We start from the raw sequence: 15,791 nt of genomic DNA on the forward strand, positions 1-15,791 counted from the left end.
TGTCAGTATAGTGTCCCCGTCACTACACTGGGGCGTTAGGACCCGCACAGACCACAGGGTGAGCGCTCCCTGCTGGCCTCACTAACACCTCTTCCAGCAGCAACCTGGTTTTCTCAGGAGGTCTCCCATCCAAGTACTAACCAGGCTCAGCCCCGCTTAGCTTCAGTGGGCAACCAGTCTTGGGTTACAGGGTGATATGGCTGCTGATAAACTGCTGTGCAGCTGCCTGCATTGCGCTGTCTCTACTGTGTGCAGGCTGATATGTTTAGTTTAATTCACCTACTCCACAGAACAATTTGGGGTATTGCTATCGCATCATTGACTTCACATCACTCATCGCCGCAAGATTATCAGAGATCCTCAGCACTCCTAATTTAACTGCTGTGTCTTTACCGAGTAGTGGCTACCCATGCCCATGAATAACTGTCAACTCAGAATTTGTTCTGCGTATTCCAAATCCTACCTCACACCAGAAAATTCCTTTTATCTAGCAAGAGTTCACTCAATGAGTATGTGTACAGTTTTTTTTTTTTCGTATCTGATTTGGCTGAACCGCATTTGACATTAATTTCTTTCAGCATTTCCGATGTTTTTACCATACCCATACCCATGCCCATGCCCATGTTCTTTAATCTACATGTTTGTTGCTCCTGAGTCAACTGACATTGGTAGTCTGACGCCCCCTACTGAGAATGTTATTTTGTTCCATGTTGCTCTCTTCTCTATCAACAAATGCAAACTCTTGATTTTTCTCATTTTATTCAACTCTTTTTATTGTTTGTTTTGAGGTTTCTTTTGTTTTACAAATTTTTGCAAAATGATCTCTTCCACTGCTCTTCCTTTACTATATTGCATTATTTTTTTTCTGATCTCTCGCCCCTTTTTTGGACTTACCGTCTCTTTTACCTCCGTTTCTGGAGATATGCATACTATTGCACTTCACTGCAATTTCTAGAGTGCAAGCAAGTTTCAAGTCTCTGCCTTCCTCCAGCAATTTTTGTGCATGTACTTTTGCAGTTGCATCGACTCAAAACAGCATCCCTTATTTGATTGTCTTTATCAGCTTCAAAATCGCAATCCTTGGCCACTTTCCTTAAACATGACAAAATGTAGCATGGCCTGTTTTGTGCATTAGCCGATAAAAGGTCTGTCTTGCAAACGCTGTGTTACCTGAGGCACAAAGTATATGTGTTCAGTGCTGTTACTGTCACAGGCCGGAGTGGCCAACCCTCCACCACCCCTAACGGGCGTGTCACTTCGAGGAGCAAACCAGTGAAAAGGCAGGACAACAAGTTAAAAGAATAAAACTCTTTGCTTTATTAAGTTAAGAACAAGAATATTAAGAGTCAATCGACGTATCTTCTCTAGGCTTCACGTGAGAGGGGCAGGTAACATCTAATGGTTCCTCTTCAGCGAATGTCAGGCTCCAAGCAGGGGGATACACAGACAGCAAAGCTTCACAGTGGAACAGCAAAAGTCAGGTAAGTGGAAGATAGCGTATAACGGTTTTTCTTCAGTAAACGCTGGACTCTGAGCAGATGGCTGCTGAGGCAGCAGAGCTTTACAATGGAGCAATGTGGACCAGGTGAGTTCTCTGACAGCAAAGCTTCACAGAGGGGCAGCCAGGGCCAGGTAGGTGACAGTTAGCGTGTAATGATTCCTCTTCAGGGGAGATTGGACTCCAAGTGAGTAAACACACAGACGGCAGGGCTTCACAGCGGAACAGCAAAAAACCAGGTGAGTGGCAGATAGCGTGTAACGGTTCCTCTGCAGGGGAGGTTGGACTCCAGGCAGGTAAACACTCGACAGCAAGGCTCCACAACCGAACAGCGTGGACCAGGTAAGTTCTCTGACAGCAGAGCTTCACAGTGGAGCAGCGAGGGCCAGGTTGGTGGCAGGTGGCGTATAGCGGTTCCTCTTCAGGGGAGGTTGGACTCCAGGCAGGTAACCACTCAGACGGCAGGGCTTCACACCGGAACAGCGTAAACCAGGTAAGTTCACTGACAACAGAGCTTCACAGTGGTGCAGCGAGGGCCAGGTAGTGTATAGCGGTTCCTCTTCAGGGGAGGTTGGACTCCAGGCAGGTAAACACTCAGACAGCAAGGCTCCACAAAGGAACGGCGTGGACCAGGTAAGGTCTCTGACAGCAGAGCTTCACATGGGAGCAGCGAGGGCCAGGTAGGTGACAGGTAGCGTATAGTGGTTCCTCTTCAGGGGAGGTTGGACTCCAGTCAAGTAAACACACAGACAGCAGGGCTCCACAACGGAACGGCGTGGACCAGGTAAGTTATCTAACAGCAGAGCTTCACATTGGAGCAGCGAGGGCCAGGTAGGTGGCAGGTAGCGTATAGCGGTTCCTCTTCAGGGGAGGTTGGACTCCAGTCAAGTAAATACTCAGACGGCAGGGCTTCAATACTAGTTTTCTGCTGAGGAACACATCAGAGCCACTTATCAGTATACAACACAATCGAATTTGTCGATCTCACCAGATCTCAACACTAGACGGTGTCGGCCTCTTCAGGACTTTCTATCAACTCATCGCCCCATAGAACAGAGGGGACTAGAAAACTTCTCTGTATAACACCTCTTCAATAAACATAGAGTAATTTAAACAACATAGCTCAGCGGCCCCGGCATGGGAGAAAGTGATCAGCTGTGATTTGGAGTGGAAAGCAAAACCACAAATCCACACTCACATAAATTCACCAGAACACTGCAAAAACTCACTCGTGCTCACTTCCACAATCGGACTGCAAAATTGAACAAACTCAGAGTGCACCCAAGGCATTCCCCTCACCATCCGGCTGACATTTCCTTCCCAATAGATCGAATAGGCAGGGCCTGCATACGAATCAGTTTAACACTGTTTTCCACTGGCATCGAAGAAATCAGAAAGACGGTTTGGTTCATTTCCAGCTTTCAGACACACAACTCAGCCTCCACAGTAGAAACGGCAGATCTTTATATTCTCTTCAGAACGACAAAGGTGGTACTTAACTGTTCAAAGTTGCCACAGTAAGACTCAGGAAGCTCAGCCAACCTCACAGCAGGAGTTCCATAATCCTCATTGTTCATCCAAAGAATATACAGCTCTTCACCCACTTGAACTGATAGAAGTCTTCACACGCTCTGCCCCACGGCCTGTATTCCTCTAAGTCCACGACGGCGATCCCCTTCTCTCATTCAGAATGGCTTTTATAACCCTCTCTCCTAATACCTGTCCCAATCGCGTATCATAATCCCACGCACCACCACCTGACGCAAGTTTTCTCGTCAAGCCTCGCCCGCCGCCATGATCTTCTCATAGGGAACCGGAACCGTTCTGGTGTTCTGCCGTCATTGCTCCCCAGGGGAACATACCCCGCAAAGAAAAGTTCCGCCAGGCCGCTTGTCACCCCGTGACATTACTGCCTACACATAATCTGTTGGCCCTCCAGTGTCAGTGAGTGTGGAGAAAATTTTCTGAACGTCCGTCCCAGCGTGATGTAAAAGCAAGGCTCTCCGTCTTTGTTTTCTAACAATGGATCCATCAACAAGTCAGGATCAAACCTTTCGCATTGGTAAACAGTTCAAAGGCATTTAGCCATCTTGTCTCCCACTGACTTAATGTGGCTGGATTGGTGTAGCAGTCAAAATTGGGAATGGCATGGTCCATTTCGAATGCATGCCGTTTATCTTGAGGCTAAACTTTTCAATTAGCTGAAATAAACTTGTCAGAGGGACACACGCCTAATTGACTTTCACATTTAATTAACAATTAAGTCTCTGTTGTAACATCCAACATTGGATGAAATATATGAATGCTCCCGTGACTTGTGATGCATAATCACACCATGTTTTTGTTGGGCAGAGGAGAACATGGTCACCCGACTAAACCTTAGGTTTTTTTTTTCTTTATTCTGTCACCTAATGGAGTTTGGGTTCCTTGCCACTGTCGCCTCTGGCTTGCTTATTTGGGGACACTTAATATTAAAAAATAATATTGATTTGACTGCAATGATACTATTGGATGGGAACTGAACTGAGCTGATCAACGACGTCACTGTTTTTCCTGAAGAACTACTTTATAGATGAAATTAACCAATTTAATAATTGATGATCTTTACAATGGAACTGAATCACTACTAAACTGACTTTAGCAGAACAATGAAACCTTTTTATCTAATAGAGCAACTGTTTGCATATCAGGTTGAACCACACAGATGCCAGATTGACCTCGTCCTCCATCTTTATTCCCTGTAGTACCTGATGACATCACACCACTACACAACCAAAATGGATGTAATCCAAAATGAGTGAAAGCTATTCCAGTGAGGGCAAACGGATATTTGCAGGTTTAATATCTAGTTTAAAGCATACAATCTATGACTCAATCACAATTCTGTGACCCTAAACTAATTGTAGGTCACTGCAGGGGGATTAATAATAAACACACACACACACACACACACACACACACACACACACACACACACACACACACACACACACACACACAACACAGAAGCTTATCATGTTGATGGCAACACATCTCCTGTCTAATGGCTTTAGTTTTGTATTGCTAGTAGAGTGAAATTCCCAACACGATCTCATGAAAGTGCGTATCTATACCACAAATGTTATTTCTCGTATAATTTATACGCCAAAAATGTTTTTTTGCGTGCCTTTGCTATGCACTGAAAACCCTTGGGTAGGATTAGGGGTGGGGAGTGCGTGTATATTACACGCCATAAAGTGCATATCTATACGACGAATGTTATTTCTCGTGCCATTTATACGGCAAAAATATTTTTCGCGTGCATATGATACGCACTATATGCCGTGTAATATAATCCTGCACTTTCATGAGCAAGATTTATTGGCTTTGTGCCATATATGATATGATATAAGCTCAGAAACACTTTTACTTTGTTTCTTAACACACTCTCATAATTCTCACAAAAAGCTTGGTACTGCATTTGAGAGATGCAAGTTGTATAGTGTCTGACAGTCCACTAGATGTCAGTCTCGTACAGAAAGCTGCACTGCATCGTCATTTTTTGGTATGAATGATGGTATGAGTATGATATGATGCATAGTATGACAGTATGAGATTGTCATATATACAATGAGACTGTCATAAATACAATACAATTAAAAAAATGTATAGTCCTTAGAAGACTACATTTTCATCATTCATTTATTAAATGCATTTAGCATTAACATTCTCATCCAGATACCTTAAACATGCAATGTGTATGAATGTAATTCAGAACGTCTGCATGGAAAATAATGCATATATTGTTCATATTTAACTAAACCACAAGAAATATATTCTGTTCTTGTGTAAGAAATTGTTTCTATGTGAGATTTTCTTTATTTTGTTAAAAATTTAAGCCGTCAAGTCACCCTTATTTAGTGCTTTTTACAATACAGATTGTTTAAAAAAAAATATTTACAGTGATAGCAGGAAAAAAATGCAACAAAGTTTGTTTAGGCTTTACAGCATCTCTAGAAGAGAATATTGTCATTGTCCAAAATAAGTAAGTTCAGTGTTGATTAATTTCAGTTAGTTTTCAATCATTTGTTATTAATTTAGTTAACTTATCTATACAGCCGCTCTGGAGAAAACATTGATGTCATTGTCCAGCTCAAATTCACATTCAATGGTGTCAATGCAGGCAGATCAATAATATTGTTGAATGTTAAGTGTCCCCAAAAAAGCAAGCCAGAGGCCACAGTGACAAGGACCCAAAACTCCATCAGGTGACAGAATGGAGAAAAAAACCTTGTGAGAAAGCAGGCTCAGTCGGATGCCGGTTCTTCTCTGGCCAGCAAACGAACAGTGTATGATTATGATTCAGGCAGAATCTACATAGTTTATCTTTTTGATATATATATATATATATTATAATTTTGTATTCAAAATTGTATCAAATTTTTTTTTTAATAAAATATCAAAAGGATTAACAATGCAGTTAAACATTTTTTTTTTATTATTTTTTTATTATATTTACCAAGGGGGCAAATAATATCTGACCAGCACTATATATATATAAATGTCTGTCCATGTTTCTAGTATTTAGTTGCAACTTGCAAGATTATCATTTTGTAATGGAGATGTAAAATTGTAATATCCTTTCTGTCCACCGGAGAGCAGTCTGTCCTTATTATTTTTGCTTCTCTAGCCAAATTCAATGTCAGAAATTGCTTTTATTGTTTGTTACGAAAGAAAGAAAGATTTTTTTTAACAATGTCGTTGAATTAGGAGCTATCTACTATTTTAGGAGTCATTATTGCAACAAAAAAAATATATATATTTTTTAAATGTTTAAATACATATAGCACAATATAATAATAATCATAATTAATAACACATCTTACAAACTCATTTAAGTATTTAAAGTTTTTACTTTTATTTAGACTTAAATGTTGCCCTTCCTTCTTTTTGTATTGTATTTATTTATTTAATATGCTTTTAGTGCTAGTATATGATTGTATATCAAACAGATGATCGTATGGTTTCTTTCATTGCAGGTAAATGAACTGACCAGTGATCTGGCATTTTATACTGTATTCATGTGATGTGTTAGGTGTGTGTATATGAGATGAAAATGCTCTTATGTACTGCACGTATGTGTGATTGTGTGACCATGTGTGTGTGTGTGTGTGTGTGTGTGTGTGTGTGTGTGTGTGTGTGTGTGTGTGTGTGTGTGTGTGTGTGTGTGTGTGCCCTAAGCGTCTCTGTACCCCTGCTGGCCCCCTCTCTCAACACTCACCTAATTCTGTCACACAGATTTGACACTGTGTCATTCTCTCTGTGCGTCTAAATGACATGAATATAATGTGCAATGCTGTGCACTAGCCTTTTCCCCTTTATTATCTCTCTCTTTCAATCTTTGCACATTTAGGATGAGTATGTGTGATGTGAAAGAAATGTAAAAGTAAAACATTTAAAATATTTTGTGTCCATAAAACTGCCTGAGATGTTTTAAAAAAATAACAAATTCTATTGAAATATGCATTAATCTATGTACCAAAATTATATTAATTTATATGCAATGCAATGTTTCAGTTAAATATGTTGGAATCCAATAAACTCAGTGAAATGCCAGCCTATGTAAAACTAGGAGATTTTGGATCTTTTGGATTCAGAAGCTGATCAGCGTAATCGTGTCTAAACTCTCAGTAAACAGCCGTTTGATTTTACACAGACTCTGACAAACACTGTGATTTGGAGTTTCAGATTTCATCAGTGGCTTGCCAAAAGGAATCTGTGCCAAACAGTTTGGTTCTGCTAATGATAGCACTGTAACATTTAATACCTACACATGTCACCTCACATAAAAAAAATAAAAATCCCCCAAAAAATCATTTTCCAGTTTTTATTCTATAACAACTGTTTCATTTAAAATTTAAGGCCACAGTCACAATAATAAAAATATTTGTATTACATAGAAAAACCTTTAATTAGAATGTTTTTTGTTGTATATTTAACCTATTTGTTGTTGATGCCGTTGTTTCAATTTAATTCATATTTGTTCTTGTTTAAATATAAACCAAAAAAAGTAATATATAATTCAGATTATTGTGACACTTATTTAACCCTTCTGGAGTTAGTGCTGGCATTATGGGTAACACATTGATTGATTTTGTTATTTGACGGTGGCCATCTCTATATGTCAGCACATAACTACCTGCTGTTATGCATTGACAGTTAAATTATTCCAAAACAGATTTACAGTAATGATCTGTTAATTTCTTTCCGATAAATGAAAGAGTCTGTCCCGTGAGTGTCTGATTAATGAAGTGAAGGAAAGAGAAAGAAGTGTCTCTGTCTCCAGTCTTTAAGTCTTGTTCTCTCATTCCAGCTTTCTGGAGCTTTCCAGTTTTCCCTTTTGTCATTGTAAACTGATCACTTTTACGGTCCTTATTTTTGACACCATCACATGTATACTTGAACTTGAATTTAAAGGTGCTGTAAGCTATGCTTTTTAATGAAATACCACATCTAACATGTCAGTGAAAGGGAGCTGCCTTCACTTTCTTTTAGCCTCTCAATCATTGTGTGTGTTCAGGTTTTCTGATATCAGGTTGGCTATATGTCTTTGGGGGACTGGCGTGGTGCGAGTCTAACTCAGTGACTAAATCTGGCAGAAGTTTGCAGAATTTATTTCTGTTACACTCGCTTGATATACATTTTACTTTTCACAATAAACTACCAAAGTATTTCAAATAAACCCTATGTATGTGGTTGGATTGCTCTCTACAGTCAGATATTTAGTGGCGTTTAGTGAAACGATGGCGCAAAACTCTTTCTTACCGCCGAGTTGATTTTGACTGACTGTGTGTGGAATGTATGCGGCTTATTTCCAGAAGTCCATTATTCACAGGTGACCTATAGCATCTGTAATGTGTAATCCTGAGGAGAATGCAGCTAAATCCTGTCCTACTGTGAGTTCTCTTACGTAGAGTTCTCTCCTACTGTGTCGAAAGACGCTACGGGAAAGATATTTCTTTTTCGAGATTGAAGCCTAAAAATTAATCCTTAATTTTGTAAAATATTGTAAAACGCTTTTCTGTAGCATACAACCTTAGGCGGAGCAAATCGCGCGCCCATTGACTGCTCCGCCAGAAAAGCACAGCCTATGCGAGGCCAGTGACGCTGACCAATGAGGACGCTTCGCGCCCTTCTGCGTCATCTCCCGCCGAAACGGGCGTGGTCTAGGCCTATAAATACAAGCATAGCTGTCTCCCACTCTGATTTTCTATTCTTCACGAAGCTACACGCATCGTAGGACTGGATTCGAGCCGCCACAGCCGTTTGGAACAAGCACCTCAGCAGGACGAGCCCTTTCTCTGAAGCCGCCGCCTTCAGCCGCCGTTCCCTGCTGCGCTTCTCCGGCGTGGAATATCCTTTTCACTTTGTGTGTGTGTTCGCCCCGGCGTCACACATTTTTTCTCACAGAGTAACGAGTGTCTTTTTAAAGATGCCTCGTGATTCCTGCGGCTCCTGCCGAGCTGTGCTCATCGACGGGGACCACCACGTGCTGTGTGTTTCCTGCTTGGGCGAGGAACATGCGACATGATGCCAATCGCGACTCTGCGGACTCGCCTTGCGTCATTCGCAGAAGCTGCTCACCCACCACCTGTAGCGCCGCGCCGTAAAAAGCGCCGCGCTCAGTGGGTCCCGGAACCTCCCTCCACGAGGAGCTCGCCGCCGCTGCCGCCGCCACCAGCTCCTCTCACTGCTTCGTTGGAGTCGCTCACCGACGGACAATGGCCGCAGCCCGCCGCCTTGTCCGTCATGGACGAGGACCAGCAAGCCGTATCTGAGGGGGATGACGACTGCTGTTCGCTTCTCGCTTCGGGAAGCGAGGGATGGGCGAGCTCCGTGGACCTCCCCTCCCCCGCTGTTCCGGAACGCCGAGGAGGGAAGATCAGCATCGAGGCAGAGCTGATGCGTCTGCTCACACAGGCCGTGTCGAGCCTCGGCCTCGATTGGTTGACGCCCGAAGAGCCTGCTTTCAACCGGCTGGATGGCTGCTTCCTCTCTGGAGACCGCGCTTTGACCCCCTCCAGACACGCCCCGTTTCTTCCTGAGCTTCACGAAGAGGTGGCGAAATCTTGGAAGGCGCCATTTTCAGCCAGGGTACGTACCTCTGCCTCGCCAGCATTCTCCGTTGTGGACGGTACTCGAGACAGAGGCTACCATGCTCTCCCTCCGGTCGAGGAGGCCGTAGCGACTCACCTTTGCCCACCCTCTGCTGGACGGCGGGCTAAGGGAGTCCTACCATCCAAAGCTTGCCGCACGTCGTCAGCTCTGAATGGCCGCGTGTACTCCGCCGCCGGACAAGCTGCATCGGCCCTGCACACCATGGCGGTGCTTCAGATCCACCAGGCCAACCTCCCCCGCAAGCTAGACGAGGAAGGCCCGGGCGCGATCAACGTACCGGACTTGCGTAGCGCCACAGACCTCGCTCTTCGTGCTACAAAGTCCGCCGCACACGCCATCGGCAGGATTATGGCCTCAGCAACTGTTTCTGAGAGACATTTGTGGCTGACGCTTTCTGAAATGGCGGAATCAGAGCGCTCTGCGTTCCTCGACGCTCCCATTTCAGCAACTGGCCTCTTCGGATCGTCCGTCAAGGACTTCGCGGACCGATTTGCCGAGGTACAGAAAACTTCGCAGGCCATGAGACATTTCCTGCCAAAGCGCTCCAGTTCCGCAACAGGCCGCCCTAAACAGCCGCCTGCCCGAACTCAGCAGCGCCCCGCGCCCGCCGCGCCAGCCCAGCAGCAACAGGCCCGAGAGAGACCACGGTCTCGCTCCGCCGGACGCCGCCCGCCACCGCGTGGTCCTCAGCCCAAGATCACACTCAAGCCCGAGGCCATCCTAGCCCTGCTAGTCCCGCTGCGGCCGGACTTCCACCCAAGATGCCCGCTCGTACAGCCCTAAGTTCCGTGTTTGTACCAGTGTACTCAGCAGCCAACAAACAGGCCGTAAAGCCCGTTTGCCTGCACACAAACGCCGTTTTCACGGCGACCCAGATAAATCTAAAAAAGAGTTTAATTTCTGGTGTTCCGGCGCACGGCCGATGGTGTAACGTGTGTAACTGCAATGCCCACCCAGTGCCCATTCATTCACACAAGCACAGCCCCGTACAACACAGGGTTCGCACACATAAAATCGACTCATGTCGATTGTGCTTTACATGTAGTGAGCGTGCCCACTGCCGAGTGCCCACAACCACTACACACTGCACGTTCCGCGGTTTCTGTAAAAACGAAACTAACGAACAGTGTCAGTTCACAAACACAGTATTCCCGGTGTTATAAAGGTGCCCGCTACCACGCGCCCACATTTATTCACAAATATAACGAGCCCTACGGGGCTCGCCCCGCGCGCTCTTTCTCAACTCAGAGAGCCGAGCGCGCGCGGGATGCATACTGTGTTAAACATACCCTCCGCCTCAGACGCCACGGCGTCCATGTTACAGCACACGGTTGCTCTCGTGTCGCCGCCATTTCGCGACCAGGGCCCAGATTACATTCAACCCCTAGTGACGCGTGCAGATGCATGGGAAAGACTTCCCGGGGTCTCAGAATGGGTGCTAGAGACTATAAAAAGAGGCTATTCGCTACAGTTTCATCGACGCCCTCCCCGTTACACGGAGAGAGTCAAAACCACGGTGAAAGCAGAAGTAGCACATCTACTTCAAGCCGAAATAGCGAAGCTATTGAGCAAAGGGGCCATAGAGCCTTTATCTCAAGCTCAGAGCGAAGGGGGTCTGTACAGCAGATATTTCCTGGTACCGAAAAAAGACGGGGGTCTCAGACCCATTTTAGATCTGAGGCATCTGAACAAAGCGCTAACAAAGCGAAAGTTCAGAATGCTCACGACCAGAAAAATCCTCGCGCAGATTCGCCGAGGAGACTGGTTTATGGCAATAGATCTGAAAGACGCGTATTTTCACATACAAATTGCGTCACGTCACAGGCGATTTTTGAGATTCGCCTTCGAGGGCCGGGCATATCAGTACACAGTCCTGCCATTCGGCCTGTCCCTAGCACCTCGTACATTTACAGTGTGCATGGACGCGGCGCTGGCACCCCTGATATATAGTGCCGCTCAAGAGATTTCAGAAAATGCTAGGCCTCATGGCCTCAGCCTCAACAGTACTACAGTTGGGCCTGCTGCGCATGCGCCCACTGCAGTTCTGGCTGAGAGCGCGCGTACCGCACCGAGCATGGGTTCACGGTCGCTATCGCCTCAAGGTCAAACAGGAATGCATTTCAGCCCTGACACCATGGAGAGCGTCAGACTAGTACCGGTCAGGTGTAAGGAGTGTTAGACACGATCGAGCAGGCTAGGGCCCCGTCTACTAGACGGCTCTACGCTTCCAAATGGTCGGTGTTCTCTGGTTGGTGTTCAGACCAGGGTCTGTCACCACTTCAGTGCGGGGAAACGGAGATTCTCTCCTTCCTGCAAGAGCTATTGGATAAGGGAAGGACCCCATCCACGCTCAAAGTCTATGTGGCAGCCATATCAGCGTTCGTTAATCCAGCGCTTGGCCATTCACTGGGCAGAAACGACCTGGTGGTCCGTTTCCTTAGAGGAGCCAGGAGGTTAAATCCTCCAAGGCCTCCTTCAGTCCCCGTTTGGGACCTTTCTACGGTGTTGAACGCTATGAAAGGGACCCCTTTCCAGCCTATTCACTCAGTTGACATGAAGCACCTGTCTTAGAGCACATTCTACTAGAGGCATGGCCTCTTCGTGGGCTTGGTATAGTGGAATCTCGTTACAAGATATCTGTATGGCGGCAGGCTGGGCCTCCCTGTCTACATTTATAAGGTTCTATAACCTAGAGGTTCCTGCGTTGCAGGCTAAACTGCTCTCGGTCTAGAAGACTATGTATTGTGTTCCTGCCCCGCGCTGCGGCCCAGGTCACTCCAATGTTTTAAGCATCACTCACTGACAATGTGTCCCATGAGCATGCTATTACCCCTCATATATATCTAATATTTCATATATATGTTATTATGCCCTTAAAGGGATGATGCTAATTTTAGCCGCTCTCCTTATACATTCTTGGTGTAGGCGCTTGTATACCAGGGCGTGTGCGCCCTCGGGTGTCTGTGTCGCTCCAAGAGCACGCACGGCGTGTTACAGGGGTTCCCGTAGCGTCTTTCGACGCAGTAGGAGAGAACTCTACGTAAGAGAACGTACTCGGTTACTAACGTAACCTCGGTTCTCTCTAGGAGAGGGAACGAGTACTGCGTCTCAGGCCGTGCGTGCCCACGCTGCGTCGCTTCTGTGACGAAAATCAGAGTGGGAGACAGCTATGCTTGTATTTATAGGCCTAGACCACGCCCGTTTCGGCGGGAGATGACGTAGAAGGGCGCGAAGCGTCCTCATTGGTCAGCGTCACTGGCCTCGCATAGGCTGTGCTTTTCTGGCGGAGCAGCCAATGGGCGCGCGATTTGCTCCGCCTAAGGTTGTATGCTACAGAAAAGCGTTTTACAATATTTTACAAAATTAAGGATTAATTTTTAGGCTTCAATCTCGAAAAAGAAATATCTTTCCCGTAGCGTCTTTCGACGCAGTACTCGTTCCCTTTCCTAGAGAGAACCGAGGTTACGTTAGTAACCGAGTACGATTTTTAGACAGGGAATTTTAAGCAACCAATATCACCACTTTTCAGATCACGTTTATACTGTAGCTGCAGCTTTAATTCGAGCTTGCTAGCTGCATTTGCACTTTATGAACATTGCAACTAATTCTGTAATAATTCTGTGATTAATGTTATTAATTTTGTAATATATTAATTCCACATATTTCCACATATCCACATATTTCCACATATTGAGCATTTGTCATTTTGCTGAAACATGCTCTCCTTTTATTATCTTTTTTTTTTGTTATCAGGTTAAGTTATATATTTAAGTTATGTACAAGTTAGACTTGTTACACTTGTAAGAACAAGAAACAGAAATTATGTTTTTTTTTTTATCATATTGTCTATTACTGTTTTGTAATTGCCAAAAAAAAAAAGCACTTGTCTTATTTGACGTGATGATTTCTAAGGAAATGTTCAGCTTCTACAAGCATGGAATACTGTAAAAAAATATATATATACATCAAGCAGTTATGGGTATTATAATGTTCAAAAAGATTGGTGTATTTTATTTGATTTTATCATATTGTCTTTGCTGCTGATTTTCCAAAACAAAAGAGAGTTTTAGACATTCAGCTTTGTGTCAGCAGCATCACTTTTGTGTCAGCATCCAGCATCACAAACCATACTGAAACCTGGTTAAGAATTGTATCCTTTATTGGAATATAACTCATAAAAAACAAACACCATAAGGCCTTTAGTAGCCTATATCCAACCCACTGAAGTGTGTGTGTCTGTAGAATATGGTTGTGATGGTTGTGTGGTGTTCAGTTAACAGGAGCAAACACACACTGCAGGGCTGTGAATGTCATTGTGGTCTTTGTTGTTTAATTTATCTTGTGTTCAAAGCCAGAGGAGGTGGCCCAGTGTTGGGTGCCATCTTTTGATGTGACTACAGCAAGTCCATCTCCTGCTGGGCACTGTCTGCTGAAGAGCTCTCGCTCTCTCAACCTCTCTTTGGCTTTCCTTCTCATTCTTTGAGGCCTGTATGAAGGTCCTTGTGGACTTCCGTGGTCCTCTGGATATACACACTTCAGGTCAATATGTATTAACACCGATCCAAAACATTCAAGATGTTTAGACAAGTAGTTCTCTTCCCCAGTTTATTAGACTCTAGGGATTTGTCTCCATCCCATAATTTTAATGAATTGTGTGTGTGTGTGTGTGTGTGTGTGTGTGTGTGTGTGTGTGTGTGTGTGTGTGTTTGTGTGTGTGTGTGTGTGTGTGTGTGTGTGTGTGTGTGTGTGTGTGTGTGTGTGTGTGTGTTACGGCTTGTGTATGTAAATGTGTATCTGGGCATTCCCTGAAACTGTATGCATGTGTTATGTGATGGAAAGATGATTTCTGGATAAAGTTCAGAACTAAAAATAAAAGAAGCTATATGGCAAAAACTTCTTCTTTTTCACAGCAAGATTTTAGTTTTTCACTTATATAAAGTGCAAGTTTTAGATGATGTCCAAGTTTTAGATGATGTCCTGAAGTACTCTTTAGTTTTAAAACACTTTTAGTTCTGAAGAGACACAAATTAATCTTTAAATTGACAAATATTCCATGTTAATTCTTAATTAATAAGAGCATAAAAACTGCATGCAAGGTGAATGCAGGTAAAATGGGACACTTCCTGATAATCTGTACAACAAAATTATTTCTTATTATCTAGTCAAGAGTTATGATTTGCAACCTGTGAGTTTATTTTTATGTTTGACATGTTCCTGCTGATTTCATTGACAAAGCTTTTTATTGTATGTTTATTTTTAAAAGTGTTAACTGTATGTAAATGGTAAAGAAACAATTACACAGTTAAATAGCTTGTATAGTGATGGTAAATTCAGCTTGTACATTGAACGTTTGCTTTGAGGGTCTTCAGCTCAATGAAATGTTGAATTTAGAATAAAACAAATATAAAAGTTCAAACAAAAAACACCTGATCTGTATTAAAGCTACCAGAATCAGGCTGCGACAAAAACCTGGCAGTAGAGGGCAACGTTTTCTCTCTCTCTTTTCCTTCAGTACCTGCTTTGTAGTCTAGATGAAGAAATCATAATCTTCAAATACACCCAAATTCCTCCGGAAAGACTGTTGATCCTCGAACTACTCATTTTCCTCACATGGCTTTACTCAACAGCAGTGGGATATATTGAGGTAGCTGCCGTTTTTGTCTGAAAGCCATACACGTGGCTCGACCACTCTGCCTGTCTGCAGAACCTGGAAAGATGGAGGCACTTATTAAAAGGTAAACTTCTCACAGAAGGACTGACATGTCAGTCACCAAAGATATTTTTGTCATTCTTTTCCCCTCTCTATGTGTCTGTTTCTAAGTCTGTTGGTGGCTGTTATCGTGCTCAGCGGAGCGCGGCACCCATGTTTGTTTAAGACTTAAGACTCACCCACACAAAGAGCGATCATATCTGCATATCTGCTTCTATTTAAGTGAATGGATGGTTTACACCAAACACTAAAACCTGACTGAATATTGCCACTGATCTCACCTCATAACCACAAGAGTATATTAAAAATGCTTTAAGAATATTGACTGTAACACACTTTATTGAAATGAGTAGTTTTCTTTTTCTTTTTCTTTTGCAGGCTCGTCTTAAACTGGTGAGGTAAATATTATTTCATTTCCTAGTGATA

Source organism: Phoxinus phoxinus, assembly GCF_949152265.1.
Source record: "Phoxinus phoxinus genome assembly, chromosome: 7".
NCBI classification, from domain to species: Eukaryota; Metazoa; Chordata; class Actinopteri; order Cypriniformes; family Leuciscidae; genus Phoxinus; species Phoxinus phoxinus.